At 40.3% G+C, this 15,488-nt stretch overlaps 1 protein-coding gene across 12 annotated transcripts in view; it reads right to left on the bottom strand.

Moving 5' to 3' along the window:
* Positions 1-15,191, bottom strand: part of LOC110487969 (oxysterol-binding protein-related protein 3) — a 32,254-nt gene extending 17,063 nt beyond the window's left edge. For 4 of the 12 annotated variants that reach the window (XM_036971032.2, XM_036971035.2, XM_036971036.2 and 1 more), the window contains exon 1: positions 15,044-15,191. The gene's annotated coding sequence lies outside the window, so the exon portion shown is untranslated. Of the gene's footprint in view, positions 1-13,383; positions 14,139-15,043 lie in introns of those variants that run through there. The other 8 variants (XM_036971033.2, XM_090227586.1, XM_090227589.1 and 5 more) reach the window with 3 other exon arrangements.
* Positions 15,192-15,488: the final 297 nt, after the last annotated feature.

The raw sequence follows: 15,488 nt of genomic DNA, 5'->3' as shown, positions 1-15,488 counted from the left end.
GTCACTCGACTCATTCCACACGTTGTGTTAGAGATTGAATTACATTGAGATTGTGTGTAAGTGGCCTACACACAATACCCCATAAATGTCACAAATACATTCATGTTTGACATTTTTACAAATTAATTTAAAAAATGTTTACATTTTTAAAAGTATTCAACCCCTTTGTTATGGCAAGCCTAAATAAGTTGAGTATATATTTGCTTAGCAAGTCACATAAGTTGTATGGACTCACTGTGTGCAACAACAATGGTAACATTTTCTTTATGACTACCTCATCTCTGTATCCCAGACATACATAAGGTAAGGTCCCTCAGTTGAGCAGTGCATTTTAAACACAGATTCAACCATAAAGACCATGGAGGTTTTCCAATGCCTCAAAAGGCTCTTATTGGTAGAGGGGTAAAAAAAAAAGCTGACACTGAATGTCCCTTTGAGCATAGAGAAGTTATTAATTACACTTTGGATTGTATATCATTACACCCAGTCACTACAACGATACAGGCGTCTTTCCTAACTCGGGAAAGTAAGGAAACTGCTCAGGGATTTCACCATGAGGCCAATGGTGACTTTAAAACAGCTAGTTTAATGTCTGTGATAGGAGAAAACTGAGGATGGATAAACATTGTAGTTACTCCACAATACTAACCTAAATGACAGAGTGAAAAGGATGAAGCCTGTACAGAATACAAATATCCCAAATTCACCTTTCAGCAGGACAATAAGCTAAAACACAAGGCCAAATATATAATAGAGTTGCTTACCAAGACAACATTGAATGTTCCTGAGTGGCCTAGCTACAGTTTTGACTTATATTAAGTCTGTGGCAAGACTTGAAAATGGCTGTCTAGCAATGATCAACAACCAACATGACAAAGCTTGAAGAATTGTACAATCGAGGTGTGGAAAGCTCTTAAGAGACTTACCCAAAAAGACTCAAAGCTGTAAACACTGCCAGGGTTATGAATACTTATGTAAATTCATATTTCTCTATTTCATTTTAAATAGATTAGCTACATTTTATGACTTTTTTATGACTACCGAGAGACTGAAAAACAGCTTCTATCTCAAGGCCATCAGACTGTTAAACAGCCAACACTAACATTGAGTGGCTGCTGCCAACATACTGACTCAACTCCAGCCACTTTAATAATGGAAATTGATATAAAAATGTATCACTAGCCACTTTAAACAATGCCACTTAATATAATGTTTACATACATTACTCATCTCATATGTATATACTGTACGCTATATCATCTACTGCATCTTTATGTAATACATGTATCACTAGCCACTTTAAAAACTTGGCCACTTTGTTTACATATCCTACATTACTCTCATATGTATATACTGTACTCGATACCATCTTGCCTATGCCGTTCCATCACTCATTCATATATCTTTATGTATATATTCTTTATCCCCTTATACACACACAAGTGTAAGGTAGTAGTTGTGGAATTGTTAGGTTAGATTACTCGTTGGTTATTACTGCATTGTCGGAACTAGGAGCACAAGCATTTCGCTACACTCGCATTAACATCTGCTAACCATGTGTATGTGACAAATACAATTTGATAATTTATTTTAAAAAAAACATGTTTTCAGTGTCATTATGGGGTAGTGTCTAAATGGGTAAGAATTATTATTTTTTGAATCCATTTTGAATTCACGCTGTAAGACAAAATGTGGAATATGTCAAGGTGTATGAACAGTTCTGAAGGCACCGTAGATCAACATTCTTAGTGAGGTACAGTATGAGAAACATGTACACAGCATGTCAATGCTTAATAAGAAGTGAACAAATCTGCCCACATTCCTCTCTTCTCCATCCAGGCTGTGGCATGCCCAAACCTGGTGTGTGTGTTATAGACCCACTCCCTAAACATGGAAATGCTTTGGGTGAATTGCAGTTTGTAAGAGACTGTATACTGTGGAAATTTACACAGTGCCTTATGGATAGAATGCATGCGTCTGTTTTTCCAACGTGCTGTCTATTTCAACCAAAGGCTCTATTGTTTGTGTGTGTGTGGTGGTAGTTTGTCTGTTAGTGTGTGTACACACTGTCTGGTTCCCCATAGGCCTCTCTCAAGAGTCAGAGCCATGCCCAGGACATGAGTCATCAGCAGGAAGGAATGTTCGCTGGGACACAACACTCCAACCACTGAGTATTTCCATGGAAACGGACCCATGATCACCAACATGGGAAGTTCATAGGAGCATGTCTAATTGGGTGTCAAATGAAAGCTACTGTAAGAGTCTATATTATGGGGAAACGAAGGCAAGGATACATTTTTCAAACATTTTCCATTTTAGGCAGAAGTAAAGGCTTTGATTTCAGGATAAAACAGATGGAATGGGGATCTTAGAAAACATCTAGCAGAAAGTCTTAGTCTACACTAAGACAATAACATTGACGTTTTATAGAAATTGTTTACCTTCTGTAAATGTAAGAAATATTTCCTTGTGCAATATTATCTTTAATATATTTTCTAATTAATTTTGCTCCCTCATGGAGGGAGGATACAGTGGCTTGCGAAAGTATTCACCCCTCTTAGCATTTTTCCTATTTTGTTGCCTTACAACCTGGAATTAAAATAGCTTGATTTACACAACATGACTACTTTGAAGATGCAAAATGTTTTTTTTTGTGTGAAACAAACCAGGAATAAAACTTGAGCGTGCATAAATATTCACTCCCCCCCAAAGTCAATACTTTGTAGACACACTTTTTGCAGCAATTACAGCTGCAAGTCACTTGGGGTGTCTATAAGCTTGGGACTCTTGCCCATCCTTCAAGGAAAAACTGCTCCAGCTCCTTCAATTCTGACCAGTTTCAAAGTCCCTGCCGATGAAAACCATCCACACAGCATGATGCTTCCACCACCATGCTTCACTGTGGGGATGGTATTCTCGGGGTGATGAGAGGTGTTGGGTTTTCGCCAGACATAGTGTTTTCCTTGATGGCCAAAAACCTACATTTGACCAGAGTACCTTCTTCCATATGTTTGGGGAGTCTCCCACATGCCTTTTGGCGAACGCCAAACGTGTTTGCTTATTTTTTTCTTTAAGCAATGGCTTTTTTCTGGCCACTCTTCCGTAAAGCCCAGCTCTGTGGAGTGTATGGCTTAAAGTGGTCCTATGGACACACTAATCTCCACTGTGGAGCTTTGAAGCTCCTTCAGGGTTATCTCTGGTCTCTTTGTTGCCTCTCTGAATAAAGCCCTCCTTGCCTGGTCCGTTGAGTTTTGTTGGGCAGCCCTCTCTTGGCAGGTTTGTTGTAGTGCCATATTCTTAATTTTTTTATAATGGATTTAAAATGGTGCTTTGTGGGATGTTCAAAGTTTTGATATTATTTTAGAACCCAACCCTGATCTGTACCGCCACAACTTTGTCCCTGACCTGTTTGGAGAGCTCCTTGGTCTTCATGGTGTCGCTTGCTTGGTGGTGCCCCTTGCTTAGTGGTGTTGCAGACTCTGGAGCCTTTCAGAACAGGTGTGTACCACTTATACATTAGAAAAGTCTAGGACTTGATATATAAGTGCCAAAGTTTTTTAAAATATGATCATCATTGTTTTAAAAACCATTACTTAATGGACAACTTTTAACATTTAAGATATTTTTAATTAATTTTAATTAATTTTTTTTTTTTTAAACAAGTAATTTTTTTCATTTCACTTAACCAATTTGGACTATTTTGTGTATGTCCATTTCATGAAATCCAAATAAAAATCTATTTAAATTACAGGTTGTAACAAAACAGGAAAAACCAAGGAGGATGAATACTTTTGCAAGGCACTGTAATTAAAGTTCACAGAACTAACAAGTAAATGGTAGACCTACCAATTAGTTAGTGACTTTACTGATATCAACATTTCTTTGAATTATAAAGTGATTAGAACCCCTCCCTCACTCTGCCTCGCTGTCCAGTTCATACCATCTCTCCCAGCTCTTACTGACACTCTTTCTTCCCATTTACCACTGAGCACCGATAGACACCAGATGTCCATGTACGTTGATTTTTGGTCAGTCCACCATGGCCTTGATGTTATGAGACGGACTGTAACAAATCTGAACCTATAATAGACGTGTTTCACAAGTTTGGACAGCACAGTACAGTGAGTAAAGCAGTCTAGAATAGTATATTGTATACTATACTATTGTATAGTATATTGTACTCTACCCTACTCTATTGTACTACACTGTACTGTCCAAACATGAGGAGAATGACAAATATCCATAATTATGCATTTCTGTGTAGTACAGATCAGGGACCCACGATGTAATGCCATTTTCGGGTGTAAATCCACTTCACTTACTGTAGTTCAAATCTCAAGGTGCCATGTCACAGCTGACAGCCCATTCATCTTTCGATCTTCATTCAGGGCAGATATTTAACAGAATTACAGAGTTAAATATCAGAGGGAGATTTTACCGTGATCCCCGTTGCCAGAGTTTACATCTACACAGTTCTTCCACTAAATTAGTTTTGGTAAATTGTTCAACTTCGAAATCACATTAAACTCGAACCTCAATCCCATTACTGTGGAATTGCACCCCCAAGTGGCACCCTAATTCCCGTTTAGTGCACTACTTTTGGCCAGTGCCCATAAGGCTCTAGTCAAATACAGTACACATATGGATTAGGTTGCCATTTGGGAGGTAACCAACCACTGAGCCTAGATATCAGACTACACTACACCTCAGCTACAGCAGTCGTGGCAACAGATTATTACACGAACACTGCATGGATACCCTTTAGTATGGCAGAACTCTCCAACAGTTATTTATTTTATTTTTTATTTCACCTTTATTTAAATAGGCCATGGTGGCAAAGTAATTACAATATAGCAATTAAACACTGGAATAGTAGGATGTGCAGAAGATGAATGTGCAAGTTGAGATATTGGGGTGCAAAGGAGCAAGATAAAATAAAGTATGGGGATGAGGTAGATTGGATGGGCTATTTACAGATGAGCTATGTACAGGTGCAGTGATCTGTGAGCTGCTCTGACAGCTGGTGCTTAAAGCTAGTGAGGGAGGTAAGAGTCTCCAGCTTCAGAGATTTTTGCAGTTCGTTCCAGTCATTGGCAGCAGAGAACTGGAAGGAGAGGCGGCCAAAGGAAGAATTGGCTTTGGGGGTGACCTGCTGGAGCGCATGCTACAAGTGGGTGCTGCTATGGTGACCAATGAGCTGAGGTAAGGTGGGGCTTTACCTAGCAGAGACTTGTAGATGGCCTGGAGCCAGTGAGTTTGGCGACAAGTATGAAGAGAGGGCCAGCCAACGAGATCAAACAGGTCTCAGTGGTGGGTAGTATATGGGGCTTTGGTGACAAAACGGATGGCACTGTGATAGACTGCATCCAATTTGTTGAGTAGAGTGTTGGAGGCTATTTTGTAAATGACATCGCCGAAGTTGAGGATCGGTAGGGTGGTCAGTTTTACGAGGGTATATTTGGCAGCATGAGTGAAGGATGCTTTGCTGCGGAATAGGAAGCCGATTCTAGATTTAATTTTGGATTGGAGATGTTTAATATGAGTCTGAAAGGAGAGTTTACTGTCTAACCAGACACCTAGGTATTTGTAGTTGTCCACATATTCTAAGTCAGAACCGTCCAGAGTAGTGATGCTGGATGGGAGGGCAGGTGTGGGCAGTGATCGGTTGAAGAGCATGCATTTAGTTTTACTTGCATTTAAGAGCAGTTGGAGGCCACGGAAGGAGAGTTGTATGGCATTGAAGCTCATCTGGAGGTTTGTTAACACAGTGTCCAATGAAGGGCCAGAGGTATACAGAATGCTGTTGTCTGCGTAGAGGTGGATCAAAGAATCACCAGCACGATGTATACAGAGAAGAGAGTCGGCCCGAGAATTGTAGGATGGCCGGGGTGTTAAGCATGTCCCAGTTTAGGTCACCTAGCAGCACAAGCTCAGATAGATGGGGGGCAATTAATTCACATAGTGTGTCCAGGGCACAGCTGGATGCAGAGGGTGGTCTATAGCAAGCGGCAACGGTGAGAGACTTGTTTCTGGGAAGTAGAAGCTTGAATTATTTTGATAAAGACCTGGATATCTCTGCAGTAGATTGCAACACCGCCCCCTTTAGCAGTTCTATCTTGGTGGAAAATGTTATAGTTTGGATGGAAATTTCAGGGTTTTTGGTGGTTTTCCTAAGCCAGGATTCAGACACGACTAAGACATCCGGGTTGGCAGAATGTGCTAAAGCAGTGAATAAAGCAAACTTAGGAAGGAGGCTTCTGATGTTAACATGCATGAAACCAAGGCTTTTACTGTTACAGAAGTCAACAAATGAGAGCACCTGGGGAGTAGGAGTGGAGCTAGGCACTGCAGGACCTGGATTAACCACTACAGCACCAGAGGAACAGAGGAGAATTAGGATAAGGGTACGGCTAAAGGCTATAAGATCTGGCCGTCTAGCACGTTCGGAACAGAGAGTAAAGGGAGTAATTTAAATCCAGCTGCATAGAAACACTACCACAACACTGTCCATTAAAAAGCTATGTCAGTTCACTGCATAGATACATATCCTCTGCCAAAGCACTGAACATTAACCATTAAACCAAAACACTCTGCACACAACTTCCACACACAAAACCCTTCTCCATTGAGTCCACTGAATTGACTGTACACAGCAGTGGTGTTACCCTCCAACTGGTTCCATAGATACTAACTAAACAAACAGTGAGTCAAACTAGAGGACGGGTGAGTCAGAGAGGGAGGGTGAGTCAGACAGAGGGAGGGGAACACCAAAACATTATAGAACACGCCAATACCAATCTACTGCTTTTCAGATTTCCTGTGAGCTTGAATGCAAGTTGCAACTCAATCATTTACAACACGCTGTCAAGTACTCAGCTCCGTTTCAAGTTAGTGTTGCTCTAATTAGGGAAGTGAAACCGAAAAATAACAGTATGGTTTTCCAGGCTAGTCAACTGCAGCAGAATTAGATTGTATATGTCAACACAAAGCGTTGCGAATAGCAACAGGAAGACCTATATTGCAGTACATGCTTTGTTGTGCTCTGCATAACCTTGACAACAATCAGAAAATAAGTGTTCAAAACCCTTCAGCTACCTTATACTGGGCACCCCTTGAGGCGTATCTGGTTGGGCACTGGAAGTTCTATTGTGGCCTTGTGTCTTATGAAACCAAGTCAATGATTAAGGCCATGACAGCTTGTAAATGACCTGGTTAAAGTGATCACATGCTTTGTCAAGAGAAACACTGTGGGGATATATCAGAGCATCAGAATCTTGACTGTCTATTCATCGTGAAAGCAGCTATTCGAACGCATCAAACAAGAGTGATAAAAGTCACCTTTAAATCACAGAGTTAGGCTAACTCAGGCACAGAGCTGATGGAACAGAGGCAGCCCTGTGAAGCAATGCCAGTCTGCCAGGTAGCTCAGGACCATACAAGGACATTTGCATTTACACAGCCACCTCCCTGATTAAGATGGGGAAGGGAGTAGGGATGTGACTTTTAAACGAATTTGGAATTGTTAAAAGTTTAGAAAACATTAACCGAAAGTCAATTTTATTTTTACTAAATTAAGATCACAGTGCAGTTATCACAAATCTACCATTAACAGGTTCCGATCATGATCAAAGGCAAAAATGTAAATTCACCAAATACCTAACGCAACAATGCTATAAGTAGGAAGAGATGGCTATGCATCTTTCAAATGATTTGCCACTAATATAAAGTGCTCCGCACGTCATCATCGTTAACAGTTGGGAAAATGGCAGACAGTGAGACATGGAAGCAACAGCGGTGAAGTCCTGTATGGCAATAATTTGAGAAGTTAAATGAAGAAGGTGATAAAATAAGAAAATTAGTTTTGATCAGTCGTGGAAATAAGTGCTATAAACAAATTGTCCCTCTATTTCAAAAGAAGATGGAAATCAAGCTATGAAGGAAAAATACTGGAGTTGTGCAAGTGCTGCCAACTAGCACAAAAATAATATTGCGATATTATTGATGATGTGCCGTTTGGACAATATCTCGAAATGTAATTATCGATCCCCCCCCATCACTATTCAATACCTAATAGCATATCTAGAACCAGGCTACAAGATGCCATGCTTAAAAACCGTGATGGCCCTGATGAAGAAATTGTGTGTAGCTACCTGTCTGAGCAGTCATTCTGCTGTCATTACAATGCACCGCAAATATGCTATGCTAGTCATAAAAGAGCAGGACCACACACAGACACTCACTTATAAACCCATAGTTTGAGGGCCATTTAGACCGACACACTCATTGACCAACTGCTTGTGTGTTATGAAACTCATAATGAGTAACCACTACCGCAGGGGTGGGCAACTCCAGTCCTCCGTCTGGTTGGCGTCACACTGTCTCCATCCCTAGCAAACACAGCTGATTAATCAAATTCAATTCTAAACTGAAGATCATGATTAGGTGATTATAGGAGTCAGGTGTGTTAACTGGGACAAAATTGTGACACCAATCAGGCCCCCGAGGACTGGAATATCCAACCCCTGCACTACTGTATAACTCTTTTGACTAAAGCTGAGACATACTGAAGCCAAATCTCGTTCTATACAGAGTTACCATGGAGACAACCGGCGGTATGGAGGGGCCGTATTCGGTTTGTTTGGGCTTCAAGGAAAATCTGAGGGCATAACACATGGATCTATTTATAGTACCGGAACCATTATCGACCAAAACAGGATCTCTTTTTTGGTGTTGCCTACCAGCTAGACTTAAAGTAACTGTCCAGTGTTTGAGATGTCAATGAAATATGACCTATAATTAATTACAATATGAGTGAAATAATTAAAACATTTTGGAAGGAGAACTATGTTAAAAAGCAGCTATTCGGTGTTTGAATAGTGTGGGCCTACCCAAACAAAAGAATGGTGTGGGCATGTACCGTCATTAAAAATATTGGTAAAGTAAACAGCTGATTGGCCTGTTATATACAGCTTAGAGGTGTCATTTTTTAAAGTGTTTTTTTTCTGGATTTTCATTGGACAGTTACTTAAATGTAGCCTAAGGCACATCAAAGGGTGGCATAATTATTTTGAGAGCTCAGAGAGTTAGAATGACTAGTGAATAGGCCTACATTATAGTCAAGGAAAACACAAACAATCATCTAGAGATGTTCTGTATTTAGCTACATTTCTGTGGGTGTTCTGTCAATATGAGTCATTAGGCTATGTGGGACATTTCCGCACTAGACAAGACATCGCAATGAAAATTCCCTGAAGTGACTGATAAGGAGTGTGTTGTTGACAATTTAAGACAGGCTTATGCCCCATTCAAGACAATTAATTGGGAACTCGGAAAGCTCCAACCTCAGTGCGTTCAAGACAACTGAGGAAAAAACATTTTAACTAGCTCCGACTGGGAAAAAAAATGATATTTAACTGTCATCCAACTTGGGATTCCAAGTGGGAAACTCGGGCATCATCCTTGAGCTCTGACTTTCCAACATGAAGATTAATGATGTCACGATTTGACCTCACTCGAGTTTACAGTTGCCTTGAAAGCACCACTACTCTGAAATCTAACAAGTGTCTTCTGACAGCCTAATTAAATAGTCCTGGGTCATCTGACAGCCTAATTAAATAGTCCTGGGTCATCTGACAGCCTAATTAAATAGTCCTGGGTCATCTGACAGCCTAAGTAAATAGTCCTGGGTCATCTGACAGCCTAATTAAATCGTCCTGGGTCATCTGACAGCCTAATTAAATCGTCCTGGGTCATCCGACAGCCTAATTAAATCGTCCTGGGTCATCTGACAGCCTAATTAAATAGTCCTGGGTCATCTGACAGCCTAATTAAATAGTCCTGGGTCATCTGACAGCCTAATTAAATAGTCCTGGGTCATCTGACAGCCTAATTAAATAGTCCTGGGTCATCTGACAGCCTAATTAAATCGTCCTGGGTCATCCGACAGCCTAATTAAATCGTCCTGGGTCATCTGACAGCCTAATTAAATAGTCCTGGGTCATCTGACAGCCTAATTAAATCGTCCTGGGTCATCTGACAGCCTAATTAAATAGTCCTGGGTCATCTGACAGCCTAATTAAATCGTCCTGGGTCATCTGACAGCCTAATTAAATAGTCCTGGGTCATCTGACAGCCTAATTAAATAGTCCTGGGTCTTCTGACAGCCTAATTAAATCGTCCTGGGTCATCTGACAGCCTAATTAAATAGTCCTGGGTCATCTGACAGCCTAAGTAAATAGTCCTGGGTCATCTGACAGCCTAATTAAATCGTCCTGGGTCATCTGACAGCCTAATTAAATAGTCCTGGGTCATCTGACAGCCTAATTAAATAGTCCTGGGTCATCTGACAGCCTAATTAAATAGTCCTGGGTCATCTGACAGCCTAATTAAATCGTCCTGGGTCATCTGACAGCCTAATTAAATAGTCCTGGGTCATCTGACAGCCTAATTAAATAGTCCTGGGTCATCTGACAGCCTAATTAAATAGTCCTGGGTCATCTGACAGCCTAAGTAAATAGTCCTGGGTCATCTGACAGCCTAAGTAAATAGTCCTGGGTCATCTGACAGCCTAAGTAAATAGTCCTGGGTCATCTGACAGCCTAAGTAAATAGTCCTGGGTCATCTGACAGCCTAAGTAAATAGTCCTGGGTCATCTGACAGCCTAAGTAAATAGTCCTGTGTCACTGACAGCAAAGGTCACCCTTTACAGCCACGACTGCTTGTCTTTCCCCTTTTTGCTTAGGACCACAGGAAACTCAGCACAGCACAGCAGGCATACTCAATCATACATTTGAGAATAGTTCAGACGGTCCTAATGTCCTGTTGGAATGTGTGTTTTACAAGTTCAGGCTACCACTATCATCATACTGGGCACATTCCTCTACCCAGGCGTTGTTGATGCATGCCAGATCTTACAACGCCTGGGAAGGTATTTTACGTATCAGCTAACCACATCATAAGTTATAGCAACCATTGGTTGATGCATGCAACATCTAAGCAGTGGAACACCACCCATAACTTGTCTTTAGGCTAGGCTTCCTTCAAATTAGAATATAAAGACATGTCAAGCCAATCTAAAGCAATTCAATAACAAAATTGAAGTAGCCAAATCAATTAAATGTAGCCTAAGCTAATCAAAAGTAGTAGGCTAGTCAGGCTGTAATACACAATTCTTTGCCTGAAACTAATGCCTGCGAAATCATGTAAATGTTCCTTACAAGCCAACATACCGGTTGTTTGTGCAGTTTGTCTTTTTGATGCACATTTATACATTTATTTTTACAAAATATCCACCGGAAAGTATTGTTTACTTGACTTATTAGCAGTATATGGTTCAGAACCGAGGTAAAGTTAGTTTATTACTTGATATTCGGTTCTCTCGTCAATAGCCATTGAACCAAGTATACCATGACAATGAACATGGTATATTCTGAATCAGGGGAGGAGGAGATTTTATTTTTTAAATAACTGCTAGCAGTTAGCACAAAAAAATGGTGTGGATTGTTCTCCATCCTCCCCTGATTCTATACCATTTTCAACGGGTCGTTCAACAGCCACGTTTCAGTCATTTAGCAGACAAACTTACATTATTAGTAAGTGCATACATTTTCATAATGGTCCCCCGTGGGAATCCTATACAATATTATCTTTACCTCAGTGCCAAACGGAACCATATAAATACTAGCTCCCTAAAAAGTTAAGTTAGAACACTTTCCTGTGGATATACAGACAACCAGTAGAGTAAGTTTATTCAACATTCTGGCTTGTAAGGAACATTTTGACAATTTGACTGGAATTAGTTTCAGGCTGCATATACCAATTAATTGTGTATTACATCCTGATTAAATCAGACTAGTAGTAGGCTAGCCTGGGTGCGATTAAAAAGGATTTAATTGTCAACAATCTACACAAAATACTGTCTAAGTTGACTATTTTTATTTTTTACAAATTTATGAAAAATAAAAACTCATATCTTGATTAGATCACTATTCAACCCCCTTAATCAATACATGTTAGAATTAACTTTGGCAGCAATTACAGCTGAGAGCTTTTATGGGTAAGTCTAAGAGCTTTCTACACCTGGATTGTGCAACATTTGCCCATAATTATTTTCAAAAAAATCAAGCTGTCAAATTGCTAAACAACTATTTTCAGGTCTTGCCACAGATTTTCAAGTAGATTTAAGTCAAAACTGTAACTCGGCCACTTAGGAACATTCACTGTAATCAACTCCAGTGTAGATGTGGCATTGTGTGTTATGTTATTATCCTGCTGAAAGGGGAATTTATCTCCCAGTGTCTGGTGAAAAGCTGACAGCCAGGTTTTCCTCTAGGATATTGCCTGTGCTTAGCTCCATTCCGTTTTTAACCTGACAAACTCCCAAGTCCTTAACAATTACAAGCATACCTATTACATGATGCAGCCACCACTTTGCTAAATATGGATAGTGGTACTCAAAGATTTGCCCCAAACATAACACTTCGTATTCAGGACAAAAAGTGAATTGCCTTGCCACATTTTTTTGCAGTATTACTTTTGTGCCCTGTTGCGAAAATGATGCATGCTTTGGAATATTTGTATTCTATACAGGCTTCCTGCTTTTCACTCCGTCAATTAGATTAGTATTGTGGAGTAACTATGTTGTTTATCCATCCACAGTTTTCTCCTATCACAGCCATTAAACTGTTTTAAAGTCACCATTGCCCTCATGGTGAAATCCCTGAGCAGTTTCTTTCCTCTCCGGCAACGGAGTTAGGAAGGACGCCTGTATCTTTGTAGTGACTGGGTGTATTGATACGCCATCAAAGTGTAATTTTTATGCTTTTTTTTAACCCATCTACCAATAGGTCCACTTCCTTGCAAGGCATTGGAAATCCTCCCTGGTCTTTATGGTTAAATCTGTGTTTGAAATTCACTGCTCAACAGAGGGACCTTACAGATAATTAATTGTATGTGGAGTACAGAGATGATGTGGTCATTCAAAAAAATCATGTTAAACACTTATTGCACACAGAGTCCATGCAACCTATGTGACTTGTTTTACTCCTGAACTTATGTAGGCTTGCCATAACAAAGGGGTTGAATACTTAGACTCAAGACATTTCAGTTTACATCTATCTATCGAGAGAGAGAGATCCATCTCCACTGACATTATGGAGTATTATCGTGTGTAGGCCAGTGACAAAAAGAAACCTGACTAACAAAATGTGTAAAAAGTCAAGGGGTGTGAATATTTTCTGAAAGCACTTATTTTCAGATGTAGTTTTTCGCTGCCAGCGTATCTAAACGTGAGTCAATTCTCAATTGCAATAGTTTTAGAAAAATAAAGGTCTTTACTTTCACGTCACATCAAAATAATTCCACAAATGCAAAATATACACTTACTAGTGATGGGACGATTGATACCGGAGCTCCGATGCCGTTTCTGACGCACTACCGACCGGACAATATATCGATGCTTGTTTCAAAAGTATCATTATCACGTGATCGATAACGTACAAAACCGTCTGTTTGAGCACGTGGTTTTTCAAACAAATCGCGAGATCACACTGATTTCGCTACGGTTCCCGTGCTTACTTCGATCCATGTCGTTATCAAACACTGGGTCTGCTAGACACCCTAATTAAAATATAGTTAGGATTTGTTCATATTCTGTCAACTGAACCGTAGCTCAGCAGGTAGCGTAGGGGACTCAATTACCAGGACACAATCTACAGGGAATGGGGTCAAATCCGGCACAAGGCATATTTTTTTGTGATCCTACACTTTGTTGTTCAAACAATTCCTTTTATTTAGTAAATGATCAACTTCTGTCCTAAGCATCCTAAATAATGCCATATATTCAGTGTCAGCAAAGGGAAGCATGATGGAAGGTGCGAACCTGCAAACTCAGTCCAGGTGCCCGTTTAGTGTGTTGCCCTAGCACTACACAGTTGATTCAAATAACCAACATCAAGCTTTGGTTATTTGAAATCAGCCATGTAGTGCTAGGGCAACACAAAATAACTAAACGTGCACCCAAATGGTGCCTTAAGACTTAGTTTGTGAAACCCTGGGCTAACTGATAGTAGGCTACTAAGAGACAATTGATGTTGGATTTGAAAATGTGTTCGGAGCATCGCCTCACTCACACCGACAGTGTTTTGCATTTTGATATACCAGAAGTACATTCATTTCCAATGGAACGCTGTTTGCCTTGCAGCGTTACAGAGGCAGTTGCAATGCGTTGTGTGTGGTTCAAAATGTGGATTTATCGAAGTATGTGTCAAACTGTATGCATAGACGGCTTGACAAATGGTAGCAGAAGGTGAATGTTGAACTTTTGTTGCACACATATCCAGAAGATGCTGCGTACCATTTTGACGGTGAAGGTGTGATGGAGGCATATGGATGGTGTGACGCAATTGCAGTTAACGTGTCTCCCGGCCTTCTTCCGTTACACACAGGTGTTCGGAGTATGCTAGATAGGACAAGTAACGTGGAGATATGACCTTGTGGGAACACCAACCCTAAAAAAAGGTGTCATCTAACGTTAACTATTTGATTTATCGCTGATATGAAAGATAGGTTATACGTTTGCAAAACCTTAAGGCAAATTATGCGTGCTGACGTTTAGAGCAAGCGTCAGGGGTCTTTAAAAAAGTCCACCGGGAAGATACCTTCATCGATAGGCGTTAAAGGTAGTTCGCGTCGATGAATTGCGTAGCCTAGGCGTAATTATAGTGATGAGGGTGCCAAATTATGACGAGGGTGCCACATCAGACACCAGCCAACTTGATCCATTCCAACTAGTCAGCGCAAAGACAATATTCCATGTTTGGAATGACTCCATGCGATTAGAACATAAGAGGAACTCCGTCATTTGGATTTATTTGAAAGATATTCCTAGCAGTTAGCCACATTTGTAAATATTTTGAAAGGAATACATTGACAATGAATAAACAGCGTGACCAAAAGCAAGAGACGTGGTAGTCTACTGCAAAAGCCAAAGAAAACAACATTTTCAGATGCCTAAATACTAAATGAAATACAAAAAAACGCTTACACTTTTGAGATGAAAACTTCAGTGAATAAAATCCAGCACAAATTGTAGGGAACTATCACTCTGTGGCTTGCTGTGTGAGTGAATGCAGCGATGGGTGATTGAAAGCCTTTTACTCCAATAACTCGCGAGTAAAAAGAGCATACGTCACTCAACAAATATAATGGGCCGGCACATTTGAACACGCCACGCTACAATGACGTGGTAAAAGACCTTCCAGGTGGTAGGGCCAGCTCGCTCTCATGAAAATGTGCTACTGAATTACTACTCGTCACTACTACGCAAAACCTTTTTACTACTTGATTGCTGTTTAGATGTGTAGTAAACCAGTAGTGATTTATGTAGTAAATCATTGGAGCGGCATGTAGCTTAGTTAGAGCGTTGGACTAGAAACCGAAAAGTTGTAAGGTCGAATCCCTGACCTGACAATGTAAAATTCTACAATTAT

The sequence above is a fragment of the Oncorhynchus mykiss genome, chromosome 30 (assembly GCF_057628025.1).
Source record: "Oncorhynchus mykiss isolate SJ-2025 chromosome 30, ASM5762802v1, whole genome shotgun sequence".
NCBI classification, from domain to species: Eukaryota; Metazoa; Chordata; class Actinopteri; order Salmoniformes; family Salmonidae; genus Oncorhynchus; species Oncorhynchus mykiss.
This window is presented reverse-complemented; position numbering and strand designations above follow the sequence as displayed.